Raw genomic sequence first — 14356 nt, 5'->3', positions numbered from 1 at the left:
TAAATTTTTTGTTATGTCTACATAATGCAGACTCTAACTCAAAAAGTAATATTTTCTTATATTTTGTTATAAGAGACATTTAATATGTGTGTCTCCGTAGTACTCTGGAAAGGATACCTTTTGTATCCACACAGGAACATACAGCTGCCGAAACGTTTTACCTCTCTGGCTGCTTTTTCTTCCCAAATGCAATGGGAGGCAGTCTGGTTGTGTGATTCAATGCATCACACACAGCCTGGGCTGCATTGCAGTGTGAATGGGACACACAGGAAACAATTGTTTTCTGTCTTTCCTTGCAGCGACACATGTTTTGCAATGCAGTAAAATGCCTGTCTATGCACTGTGAATGTGAATTAGCCCTGCAATTTCACCTGACTTCCTGCCCTCTGAGTTTGCCTGTGCCTATAGATAACAGTATATCAGCAGGGGGAGAAAAAATGTACTACTGCATCTGACTGCTAGTCTCACTGTGCTCCTTTGTTAAAGATGCTAGCTGCACCTGAGATAATTCAAAGTTCAATAACGCTTTGATTCAAATTGCAAGGTGTAATTTGTTGTCAAATCGCTGGAGTGGAAATGTGTTACATGTGAAAGTGAGTGTGACTTGGTTATTGTTTTCTACAGGGAATCTATCCACACAGACTGATATCTGCTTTATGACTCCCGCCAGCCACAGAAACTTAAACTGGGAGTTATTAGAACTCTTCAACACTGGACAATGTTCATCTCATGTAGTATTTGTGCTTTATACAGTTCATTACATTAGTTGTCAGTTCATTACAGTTAAATACCACATTTCCAGTAAACAATGCAAATGCAGTAATTACCTACTGTAACTATCACAAGAAAATATGTGATATTACAACTAGAGATGAGCGGACACCTGGATGTTCGGGTTCGACGGGTTCGGCCGAACTTCACAAAAAAGTTCGAGTTCGGGACCCGAACTTGACCCCGAACCCGAACCCCATTGAAGTCAATGGGGACCCAAACTTTTGAGGACTAAAATGGCTCTAAAAAAGTAATGGAAAGGGCTAGAGGGCTGCAAATGGCAGCAAAATGTTGTTAAGAGCATGGCAAGTGCTTTGCAAACAAATGTGGATAGGGAAAAAACTTAAAATAACACAAAATACATAAAAATAAAAAATAATAATCTTGACCTAGGAGGACGAGGTCCATATGGAGTAGAAGGTTGAGGTGGCGGTGGATGTGGCTGTGTAGGTGGAAGCGGCGGTGGAGGAGGGCAAGGTAGCTAACACTGGTTTTTGTTTTTAATTACATTTTTTTTTTAATTTGGATACACCCCAAAAGAGTGAGAAAGATCAAAAATACAACAATGGCTGGGTAAGGCTGGTGTACATGTCTATTCTGCACAAGGTACGGACAAGTCCTGTGGGATCCATGCCTGCTTCATTTTAATGAAGGTGAGCTTGTCCACATTGGCTCTGGACCGGCGGCTGTGCTTGTCTGTGATAACTCCCCCTGCTGTGCTAAATACAGGTTCAGATAATACACTGGCTGCAGGGAAGGCCAGCACCTCCAAAGCATAAAGGGCAAGCTCAGGCCATGTGCCCAATTTGGAGACCCAGAAGTTGAAGGGGGCAGACGCATCATTAAGTACGTGTAGGCATGTGCACACATACTGCTCCACCATGTTGGTGAAATGCTGCCTCCTGCTAACACGTTCCATATCAGTTGGTGGTGCTGGTTCTTGTGGCATTCTGACAAAGCTTTTCCACAATTTGGCCATGCTAACCGTGCCTTTTGAGGTGCTGGCGGTGCCCCGGCTGCGTTGGTGACCTCTTCCTCCTCCTCTGCCTTTGCCTTGTGCTTCCACTGTGCCCTCGCTGTCAGGTGGGAATGCCACCAGCAGCATGTCTACCAGCGTGTTCTTGTATTGCGCATCTTACAATCACATTCCAGTGAGGGAATTAAAGATGGTACATTGTCCTTGTAATGGGGATGCAGCAGTGTGGCCACCCAGCAATCAGCACCAGTTAGAATTTGGGCAAATCAGCGGTCATTGCGGAGACACTACAGCATGTAATCACTCATATGTGCCAGGCTGCCCCAAGGCAACGAAAAGCTGTCCTCTGTGGAAGGTGTATCATCTGTGTCCTCTGTATTCCCCCAGCCACACACCGGTGATGGCCATGAGCTGGTCTGGGTGCCACCCTGCTGTGAACATGGTTCCTCCTCCTCCATCTCCTCCTCCTCACCCTCCACCTCATCATCCTCCAGAACTGTGCCCTTGCTGGACAATTGGGTACCTGGCATTTGTTGGTGCAGGAACACACCCTCGGAGACACTTGTGAATGACTACCCTGAAAGCCTTGGAAATTATCCCTCTTTTTCCTCCTCCTCCACCTCCTCCTGTGCCACATCCTCTTCCATCAAGCGTTTTTTCAAGGAGGCACGGAACTGGGATAGTAACACTGAAAATGGTGTCATCGGCACGGGCCATGTTGGTGGCGTACTCGAAACAGCACAACAAAGCACACAGGTCTCGTATGGAGGCCCAGTTATTGGTGGTAAAGTGGTGCTGTTCCGCAGGGGGACTAATGCGTGCATGCTGCAGCTGAGACTCCACTATCGCCTGCTGCTGCTCGCACAGTCTGGCCAGCATGTGCAAGGTGGAGTTCTACCTTGTGGGCACATCACATATGAGGTGGTGAGCGGGAAGGCCGAAGTTAAGCTGCAGCACTGACAGGCGAGCAGCAGCAGGATGAGAACGCTGAAAGTGCGCACAGATGGCCCACACTTTCTGCAGCAGCTCAGGCATATCGGGGTGATTTTTAAGGAACCTCTGCACAACCAAATTCAGCACATGCACCAGGCAAGGGATGTGCGTCAAACCGGCTAGGTCCAGAGCTGCTACGAGATTTCGCCCATTATCGCACACCACCAGGCCGGGCTTGAGGCTCACTGCCACCAACCACTCATTGGTCTGTTGTTCCATGTCCCTCCACAACTCCTGCACAGTGTGGGGTTTTTTCCCCAAACAGGAAAGTTTTAAAACTGCCTGCTGTCGTTTACCCCTGGCTGTGCTGAAGTTGGTGGTGAAGGATTACGCTGACTTGATGAGGAGGCAGTAGATGATGAGGAAGCGGAGTAGGAGGAGTTAGCAACAGGAGGTAAACTGAAGCGCCCTGCAATCCTCGGTGGTGGAAGTACATGCGCCAAACTGCTATCTGCCTCAGGCCCAGCCGCCACTGCATTTACCCAGTGTGCTGTTAGGGAGATATAACGTCCCAGACCGTGCTTACTGGTCCACGTATCCGTAGTTAAGTGGACCTTGCCACAGATGGCGTTGCACAGTGCACACCTGATTTTGTCCCCCACTTGGTTGTGCAGGGAGAGATGGCTTGCCTGGAAAAATAGTGGCGACTGTGGGACAGCCAATGCCATCAGGTTTTTAAAACTCTGAGTCTCCACCAGATGGAATGACAGCATTTCAAAGGCCAGGAATTTTGAAATGCTGCCATTCGGGGCCAGGGATTGCGGGTGGGTAGGGAGATACTTCCTCTTCCGATCCAGGGTTTGTGAGATAGAGAGCTGAACGCTTCCATGGGGCATTGTGGACATGGTTGGTGACCCAGGTGGTAGTGTTGCTGGCAGATCCTCTATTTGTGGGGTGGCAGGTGCCACTGTCACTACAGAGGTGGATGAAGAGGCCGAGACTGCAGTAGAAGAGGAAGCAGGAGGAGCCAGAGACCTTTCTTGGTTTTTGAGGTGTCTACTTCACTGCAGTTCGTGCTTTGCACTTAGATGACTGGTCATGCAGGTTGTGCTCAGGTTGAGAACGTTTATGCCTCCCTTCAGGCTCTGATTGCACAGCGTGCAAACCACTCGTGTCTTGTCATCAGCACATTGTCTGAAGAACTGCCATGCTAGGGAACTCCTTGCAATATTGGATATCGGTGGTCTTCAGGCCCTCAGACAGCATTACATTAAAAACAGGCATGATTCTGTGAAGGTCATCACTGTATACGTTCAGAAATACTTCCAAAAATCTGCCTGTGAACATAGTTTGCCATGCCATCCAAAAATGCAAGGTAAAGCTCTATCATGCAATGAAAGCGGGGTTCCACCCTAAAGTGGAACTTCCGCTGATCGGAACCCTCCCCCCCTCCGGTGTCACAATTGGCACCTTTCAGGGGGGAGGGGGGGTGGAGATACCTGTCAAAGACAGGTATTTACACCCACTTCCGGGCATAGACTCCCGTGGGAGTCTATGCCATTTCCTGTCCTGCCGCGCTGTCTGCTGGGACACACACGGGTCTCAGAGACAGCGTGGACAATTCCTATTGCGCTGCGCGTCTCGCGCATGCGCAGTAGGGAACCGGGAAGTGAAGCCGATTCACTTCACTTCCTGATTCCCTCACCTAGAATGGTGGTGGCAGCAGCCGAGAGCCGAGCGATCGATCGGCCTCGGCTGCCGGCATCGCTGGAACCCGGGACAGGTGAGTGTCCATTTATTAAAAGTCAGCAGCTGCAGTATTTATAGCTTCTGGCTTTTAATATTTTTTTTGTAGGTGGAATCCCTCTTGAAGGACCCATAACTGGACATGGTCCAGAAACACCACTATCTATCTGTTGCAAAGTGGAAAACTGTCAGACGAATTGAAATTTTATGGTGTCCAATGGACTAAAGAGATGAAAGACCTTCTGGCTTGTTATCAGGCTCAGTTTAAAAACCTGCATTTCTGATGGTATAAGGTGAATTAGTGCATATGGAGTGAGCAGTTTGCATATATGGAATAGGAACCATCAATGCTCCAGGTTTTAGAACTGCATATGCTCCTACCCACACAATGATTTTATTTATTTTTTTCAGAGAGAACCTTGCATATTTCAGCAGAACACTGCTAACCCTAACCACCCTAACCTGAATACTGTATCTATAAGAACAGCATAGCTTCATAGCAGAAGAGTCTGGGTACTTAACTGGCCTGCCTGAAGTCCAGACCTTTCACCAACTGAAAATATTTGGTACATCTTGAAATGAAAAATATGACAAAGGCAGGACTGTTGAGCAGTCAGAATCCTATATCAGGCAAGAATGGGACAACATTCCTCTCCCAAAACTGCAGCAACTTGTCTCCTCTGTTCCCAGACAGAGTGTTATGAAAAGAAGAGGGGATGCTGCACCATGGTAAACTGGCCTTGTTCTAACTTTTTTAAAACCTGTTGCTGTCATCAATTTCAAAATGATCCTTTTTTCTTCTTCAAATGGTAATTTATTTGATTTAAATATTTGATGTTTCTTATTTTCTATTGTGAATAAAATATGTATTTATGAGATTTGCAAATCATTGCATTGTTTTTATGTGGCTTTTAAGTTGGATTTTCCCCCCAACTTTTTTGTAATTGAAGTTATACATTAACCAGCCCTGGAAGGATTTATGCACCTCCTGACAAGGCCATTTTTGCAATACAGCGCTGCGTCGCTTTAACTGAAAATTGTACGGTTGTGCGATGCTGTACCCAAACAAAATTGATGTCCTTTTTTCCTCACAAATAGAGCTTTATTGTGGTGGTTTTTGATCACCTCTGTAATTTTTTTCTTTGTGCTATAAACAAAAAAAGAGTGGCAATGTGCAGCCTGGGGCACTGGTGTGATCTTACAGGGATCCAGAGAATGCTGGGAACCAGGAGGCAGGAAACAAGAAGCAGCTGGTCGTGACTTCACAGGAACAGGAAATGTGATTATTCACAGTGGCAAGGAATGGTAATGCATTTAGAAGCTACAGCTTCTTCATCAGACCATGACTGGCTGGCAAACCTGACATTCTTAAATACAGAGGAATTAGGAACAGAGAGATCTGATGGGCTGGCCAGCCCGTCAATCAAATAGACAGATTTAAAGAGGTAGATGGTTAGAGACCGAAGTGAATGTAAATATGAGTAATGCCCCGTACACACGAGAGGAATTAAGTCTGACAGACCTCCAAAGGAGTTCCGCCGGAGTTCCGCTGGAGTTCCGACGGAGTTCTGGCGGACTTTTCGACCGAACGGACTTGACCACACACCATCACACCAAACTCCGACGGAGTCGAACGTGATGACGTACGACTGGATTCGACGTAGGAAGTTCATAGACAGTAGCCAATAGCTGCCCTAGCGTCGGTTTTAGTCCGTCGGAGTAGCACACACACGAGCGGATTTTTCAAAGGGGACCGGGTCCGGCGGAGTTCCGTCGGGAAAATTTAAAGCATGCTTCATTTCTAAAGTCCGTCAGACTTTAGCTTTGCTAAAGTCCGTTGCAGCCCACACACGATCGGATAGTCCGCCGGACTCAGTCCGTCGGAGTTTGGATGTCGAAAAGTCCGCTCGTGTGTACGGGGCATAAGAAGCTTGCTGATTAATAGTGGAAGATGACTATGCTGGTTCCCGGGCTGCCGCTGCCCAGCTTAACCATGCCAGGTCCCAGGCTGCTACCCAGTCTGATGTGCCCGCTGCCCAGCCTGTTGATCTGGTGCCTGTTGTCCCTCTGGACTATGCTGATTCCTATGCTTTGTCCTAACCCAGGGGTCCTCTCTGTGATCCTTGGTGCATTTGGGGACACGAGTGGGGTAACCTATGTGCTGGGCAGACCCGAGGGACAGGTACAGTGCAGAGCAGCCTCTAGCAACAGAGCTAGCAACAGAGGGAGAGAAGGTCCAGTCGTGAAGGAATGTCCTAGCATCAGGGTACCTGCACGAACCAGAGACTCTGGCATTAAGCGGCCGGGTGTCCTTTGGTGTCCCAGAATTGGGACACAGGCTGCTTTTGAGAAAAAGCCTTTGGTGTTGCACCTTCTTGGGGATCTGAACAGCAGAAAACCAAGCCAGTATTGGGACCCTGGTGGCGGGGTTCTCACCAGGCTTTTAGACATGGACAGTGGAGTGCTCAGTCAGTTTGCAGACCCTGGTGGTGGGGCCCTATGGAGCGTCCAGATGCCGCTCATTAGGGGGGGGATCTGTTAGGATTAAGTTCACCTGCTGGTGGCACTATCCTGCTCTGGGCTGTTTGCTGCAGTTCCAGTGTCCACCAGCGGGTGTCTCCCAGGAGCCAGAAGGCTGGTGTAATCAGGTTAATTAATGTTCAGCTGCCTGGGGACTACTTAATGCTTCTCCTCCCTTTTCCGTTACAATTCTGGTCCCTTCCTTGTCGTCTGTGCCTAGCTTGATCCAGTCTGTACCTCTCTGCCTTGTTCATGCCTTGCTTCTATTCAAGTACCCTGTTGAGATCTCCCTTCCTTGAAACCTTGCAATCCCTGTACTCTTGTCCTTTAGATCAGTGGTCATCAACCCTGTCCTCAGGGCCCACTAACAGGCCAGGTTTTATGTATTAAAACAAAAAAGTGTGGCGCTTAAGTGGCAACAAACCACATAAACCAGTAAAACACTAATCCAAGCAAAAAGATACATACACTTCAAAAGAAAGAAAAGTATGTGTAAATACTGAGATCTTATTCCCAAGTGGTAAAGTGCATGAATCTCATGCACACAAAAAATTAAATTTAATAAAATGAATTATACATATACAATCCATCAAGTGAACATCTAGCAGTCCTTGAAATGTGTAATATCAGTCACAATTCCAAAGGGGATCTTCCCTTACTGACATCGCTACTTTCTGATTGTGCCATTACGATTTAACTAAATGTGAGTGTAATTTTATTAATATTTTTTAATAAATTGGATGTTAAAACGGTATCACGCTATGTTAGTCTTTTACTTTCATGATCTATGATACCTGAGCCCCCTATTTTCGTGGGATGAGTACTACAGGAGGATTGTTATGGATGACCTCATGATCTGAAGATTTGTGGGAGACTACATATTAGATGTACGATTATTTGGTTTGATAACCTACAGGCCCATATGACTCGAGAGGCGTAAGCCTTCCTCTGAGTCCACGTCATTTGGTAAGCCTCCTCTCCTCTTCTCTATCACGGTGGTGGTGGTATTACTCTACACATCAGAAGTCGAATTTCATCTTCTTTTACCTCACCTCAAGTTTGGAATTGTGACTGATATTACACATTTCAAGGACTGCTAGTCACTTGATGGATTGTATATGTATAATAAATTTTATTTAATTACATTTTTTGTGTGCACTTTACCACTTGGGAAAAAGATCTCTTGATATATAACGGTATTTACACATACTTTTCTTTCTTTTGAAGTGTATGTATCTTTTTGCTTGGATTAGTGTTTTACTGGTTCACGTGGTTTGTTGCCACTTAAACACCATACTTTTTTGTTTTAATTTTTGTATGTTACTGTGTAGTCTTCAGTAGTGTTGTCAGTTAGGTAGCATACATTTTTATTCACAGCACAGTATTTTTTACACTTTTATTTCCAGGTTTTATGTTTTACCTTGGGGAGATGCAGACTAAAATACTGCAACCAATCATCAGCAAATTATATCACCTGTGATGTATTTCAGTTATCTTGCAAATCTGGCCTGTTAGTGGGCCCTAAGGACACTGCTTTAGATGGTTTTTATATATAGTTAGTAGTTAAGTTCCTTTGTTATTTGTTTTTTGGGGTTTGTTTATGTTCATGTTTATAGTGTGCTGTGTTTGCTGTGTTTATGGTTTTCTGTGTTTCACTATAAATAAATATCACTTTAATATATATCCTTTGTTTGGCCTCAGTCCCCTTGTGTAGCTACGTGTCTGGTCTTCCTAGCTGCTGATCCTGACACTACGTTTAATCTTTTTACTTTTATTATTAAACAAGTGTGATTTAACTGTACTTCTGTCTCGGTCTGATTTCATGGTTTCTGACAGTAGGCGAAGGCTATGAATTCAGAAGATACAGTCAATCCACTTGTTGGTAATATTTTTTCCAGATTGGATGAGCAAGATCACCACATGGATCAGTTTATCATAACATTACAAACGCTCCTGAGTCGCATGGCTCATCTGGAATCTTCCACTGTGGCTGCTGTGGTACAACCTGAGTTGCAGGCTATCCCTGCTGCTGTGGCAGTCTCTGTGCAGGTACCCTTCTTGAGTATTACCTCTATGAGGGGTATGTCTGGTTCTACTCCGCTTCCCCAGCAATTTTGGGGTGATCAAGTGCAATGTAGAGGGTTTCTCAACCAGGTGCAGATATATTTTGAGATGCTGTTCAAAGGCATTTCCCACGGACAAAAGCAAAGTAGGTTGAATAATATTTTTGCTTTCTGAGAGAGCCTTGGCCTGGGCAAACCCTCTATGGGAGACGTAAAAACCTGTTGTCTTGAGTTACCCTGAGTTTGAGGCCTCCTTTAAAAGAGTATTTGACGTTCCCGCATGCGCCACTTCTGCTACCAAGTGCCTCATGTCCATCAAACAGAGTACGAGAACTGTTGCCGAGTACGCCATTGAATTCCATACTCTGGCAGCATAGGTTGCTTGGAACAATGAGGCCCTCATGGCTGCTTTTTCTCATGGTCTCTTGGGTTCCATCAAGGATGAGATAGCAGCCTGAGATATACCTACTGAGCTACTGAGCTGGATAAGTTGATAGCGTTTACCATCCTCATTGATTCCAGACTCAGAGAAAGACTCTCTTCTAAGGAGCTCTTGCGGAATCCTATTGTACATTTGCCTCTATGCTTGGCAGTCCCACACCTCCCATACCTCATGGTAATGAGTCCGTCAGTGAAGTTGAACCCATGCACTTGGGCTTCACGTGTCTCTCTGCGGATGAGAGAACATTTAGGAGGATGGAGAGATTGTGCCTTTATTGTGGCCAGGCAGGTCACTTTTTGAAATCTTGTCCTACCCATCCAGGGAACACCTGAACCTTGAGGTTCTGTCACAGACAAACCTTAGGTGGCCCACTATCCAGAAGGATAAGCCCCTGGTTTCGGTCACCCTTTCTTGTGCTGAGTCATCCATCAAGATACAGGCTCTAATCGACTCTGGGGCTGCAGGCCTGATCATTGATGCTGCCTTTGTATTAAAGCACTCAATTCTGCTGCAGCTGAGTGACACTCCACTTGCCATTGAGGTTCTTGATGGGAAACCTGTACAGCCTTCCCCTGTGACTCATGAGATGTTTCTGTTGTCCATGGCTATAGGGGTTCTTCACCATGAGATAATCCAATTCCAAGTTATTTCATCACCTAAGTTTCTGCTGGTTATTGGTTATCATTGGTTACAGAGGCACAACCCCTCTTTTGATTGGCTCTGTGCTGGGGTTCTCTCCTGGTCACCACAATGCAGTGAGACATGCTTCCAGCAGGTAGCCAAGGTCCTGTACACCTCTTCTCTCTATTCCCTAGTAGAAGTATCATAATTTTAGCAATGTCTTTTAAAGGTCAAGCCGGTAGTTTGCCTCCACAACGGTCATATGATTGCGTGGGACCTTCAACCTGGTGCCATACCCCCTTTACCCTTTGTCAGTCTTGGAGGATAAGGCCATGGAGGAGTATGTCGCAGACGCACTTTATCAAGGTTTCATCCGTAAATCCTGGTCTCCTGCTGGTGCTGGTTTCTTCTCTGTTAAGAAGAAGACCATTGAATTGAGACCCTAGGGGTTATTTACTAAAGGAAAATCCACTTTGTACTGCAAGTGCACTTGATAAATGCACTGCATATTTTACTGTGAGATACACTTTTAGATACTGTGGCTAAATTCTGCTATTCTAAAAAAAAACATTTAGGGCAAAAAAAATATTTTACATTGTTTTCTGCATATCTATACATGTGAGATACACACTTTAGATACTGTTCTTCTATTGTGGTATTCAAAACAATAATTTAGGGCAAAACGTTTTTGTTTTTTAATAGCATTTTCTGCATCTCTATACGTGTGAGATACTGTTGCTCTATTCTGGTATTCTAAAAACACCCATTTAGGGCCAAAATAAATATTTTACAGTGTTTCCTGCATATATGTATGTGTGAGATACACACTTTAGATACTGTTCTTGTATTGTGCTATTAAAAAAAAAAAAATTTAGGGCAAATTATTTTTTTTGAATAGCATTTTCTTCATATCTGTACTTTTGAGATACACCATTTAGATATGGTTGCTCTATTCTGCTATTCTAAAAACACCCATTTAGAGCAAAACAGATATGTATCAGTGTTCCCTGCATGTCTGTATGTGTGAGATATACACTTTAGATACTGTTCTTCTATTCTGCTATTCCCCAAAAAATAATTTAGGGCAAAAATATTTTTTTTGAATAGCATTTACTTCATATCTGTATGTGTTAGATACACCGTTTAGATGCTGTTGCTCTATTCTGCTATTTTAAAAACACCCATTTGGGGCAAAAACAGATATTTTGCAGTAAATATTGTATCCAAGAATAGGAAAAGGGGGGGGGCAGGGGATTTTTTTACGGTACACTATATAAAGAAACAGAGATTTCTTAAAAAAGAATTCATAGCTTTAATATTGGAAATATGTTAAAATTATTTTGGAAAAACCAAAATATCAAAAATATAATAACAAATACACTTTTTATACAAAAGATTACATGACACAAAGTATAGGGGATCCTGAAAATGTTAGTTGCTGAGAATGATCATGTGTCCTCCCGACATGTTTCGCGTTTTTGCTTCTTCAGGGGAGTATGCAACTAACATGAACATAAACACAAAAAAAGGTTTAAGAATACAGAAAATACATTTATGCCATACAATTGGATACACATGAATTTCAGAAAATTAAGTATGAAATTGGTCTCAATTCGCTCAGTCCAAGGAGGTACTATGCTTACCCAGGTATAATCATTCCCGGCATTTTTGTTACAAATTAACATTTTTCAATACCTGTGCTGGATTTGTAAACTTGGTACTTATCTCTGGATTTTGTTTTTGATCTTTGTAGCGCTTGTCTACCTCCATCTATGCCCTGCGTGGGGCTGGGTTGTTTTTAGCATTTGATCCTGTCACCCAAATCTTGCCACCTATTTCACCATCTATTGGCTTGTGGGTTGCGATGCCGGGAATGATTATACCTGGGTAAGCATAGTACCTCCTTGGACTGAGCGAATTGAGACCAATTTCATACTTAATTTTCTGAAATTCATGTGTATCCAATTGTATGGCATAAATGTATTTTCTGTATTCTTAAACCTTTTTTTGTGTTTATGTTCATGTTAGTTGCATACTCCCCTGAAGAAGCAAAAACGCGAAACATGTCGGGAGGACACATGATCATTCTCAGCAACTAACATTTTCAGGATCCCCTATACTTTGTGTCATGTAATCTTTTGTATAAAAAGTGTATTTGTTATTATATTTTTGCTATTTTGGTTTTTCCAAAATAATTTTAACATATTTCCAATATTAAAGCTATGAATTCTTTTTTAAGAAATCTCTGTTTCTTTATATAGTGTACCGTAAAAAAATCCCCTGCCCCCCCCCCTTTTCCTATTCTTGGATACAATATTTATAGAATTATTAGGGGATGAGGTACCTTTAACAGTAATGTGTCTCTGGGATAGTGTGGACCAACTTATATATATATATATATATTTATATTCATATATTTATATTTATATAGATATTTTGCAGTGTTTCCTGCATATCTGTACATGTGAGCTACACACTTTAGATACTGTTCTTCTATTCTGCTATTCCAAAAATAATAATTTAGGGCAAAAATATTTTTTTTGGTGCGTTTTCTGCATAGCTGTACGTGTGAGATACACCGTTTAGCTACTGTTGCTCTATTCTGTTATTCTAAAAACACCCATTTAGGGCAAAACATATTTTACAGTGTTTCCTGCATATCTGTACATGTGAGATACACACTTTAGATACTGTTGTTTTATTCTGCTATTCCAAAAAAAAAATAATTTAGGGCAATTTTTTTTTTTGAATAGCATTTTCTTCATATCTGTATGTGTGAGATACACCCTTTAGATACTGTTCTTTTATTCTGCTATTCAAAAAACACCCATTTAGGGCAACAACCTAAATTTGAGAAATATGAGGAGAATGTCAAATAAGGGACGTGGCCCCGGTCCTGGTGCTGCTGGTGGAGCTCCTGTTGCAGGGAGAGGATGCGGTCAATCTGTGCCAGCTACACGCACAAGTGAAACACCTTCCTCGGGTGCGAGTAGGTGACAGAGCCTGCAGCGGTATTTGGTCAGGCCTAATGAGGCTCTATGAATGTTGAGGCCAGGACAAGTACAGGTGATAGTAGATTGGGTTGCTGGCAGTGCCTCCAGTTCCTTCACATTGTCTCCCACCCAGTCTACTGCTGAAAGATCAGAGTTGGCACCTGCAGCCAATGTCCATCAGTCTTTCACCTTGCCCCCTTGCAAATCAGCCAAGCAGTCTGAGCCCCAAATCATGCAGCAGTCTCTTCTGATTTTTTATGACTCTGTCAGCTGGGTTTCCCAGGGCCATCCACCTAGCCCTGCCCCAGAAGAGATTGAGTGCACTGATGCCCAACCACTTATGTTTGAAGATAAGTACATGGGAGGACCATCGCAGCACATCTCGGATGATGATGAAACACAGGTGCCAACTGCCCGTTGCTTTTGCAATTGTGCGGACCAACAAGGAGGGCAGGGGTGAAGACTGGGTGGAAGATGACGTGGAGGATGATGAGGTCCTTGACCCCACATGGAATCAACGTCATGCAGGTGACCTGTGTATAAGAGGCGGTGGTCGCACAGAGCCACCAGCACAGCAGAAGAGGGAGCAGGGTGCAAAAGCGGAGCATCCATTCCCTAGACAGTACGCCTGCTACTGCCCAATGCAGCAAGGGACCGAGCACACCAAAGCCAGGTCCAAGGAGTTCCCTAGCGTGGCAGTTCTTCAGACAATGTGCTGATGACAAGACATGAGTGGTTTGCACGCTGTGCAATCAGAGCCTGAAGTGAGGCATAAACGTTCTCAACCTGAACACAACCTGCATGGCCAGGCATCTAAGTGCAAAGCACGAGCTGCAGTGGAGTAGACACCTCAAAAACCAAGAAAGGTCTCTGGCTCCTCCTGCTTCCTCTTCTGCTGCAGTCTCGGCCTCTTCATCCACCTCTGCTAAGTAGTGACAGTGGCACCTGCCAACCCACAAACAGAGGATCTGCCATCAACACTACCACCTGGGTCACCAACCATCTCCACAATTTCCCATGGAAGTGTTCAGCTCTCTATCTCCCAAACACTGGAGCGGAAGAGGAAGTACCCCCCTACCCACCAACGATCCCTGGCCCTGAATGCCAGCACTTCAAAATTCCTGGCCTTTGAAATGCTGTCATTCTGTCTGGTGGAGACAGAGTTTTAAAAGCCTGATGGCATTGGTTGTCCCACAGTATGTTGCGCCCAGCCACCACTACTTTTCCAGGCGAGCCATCCCTTCCCTGCACAACCAAGTGGGGGACAAAATCAGGTGTGCACTGCGCAACA

The 14356-nt window shown here is 44.4% G+C and overlaps 1 long non-coding RNA gene across 1 annotated transcript; it reads left to right on the top strand.

The window, feature by feature from the left end:
- Nucleotides 1–11895: 11895 nt before the first annotated feature.
- LOC143998275 (uncharacterized) lies at nt 11896–12304 on the top strand. The gene is made up of 2 exons (XR_013277816.1): nt 11896–11959; nt 12101–12304. It is a non-coding gene; the product is annotated as an uncharacterized LOC143998275 (long non-coding RNA).
- The last annotated feature ends 2052 nt before the right edge of the window (nt 12305–14356 follow it).

The sequence above is a fragment of the Lithobates pipiens genome, unplaced genomic scaffold (assembly GCF_037356315.1).
Source record: "Lithobates pipiens isolate NorthernLeopardFrog02 unplaced genomic scaffold, aLitPip1_a1.2 Scaffold_19, whole genome shotgun sequence".
Lineage (NCBI taxonomy): Eukaryota > Metazoa > Chordata > Amphibia > Anura > Ranidae > Lithobates > Lithobates pipiens.
This window is presented reverse-complemented; position numbering and strand designations above follow the sequence as displayed.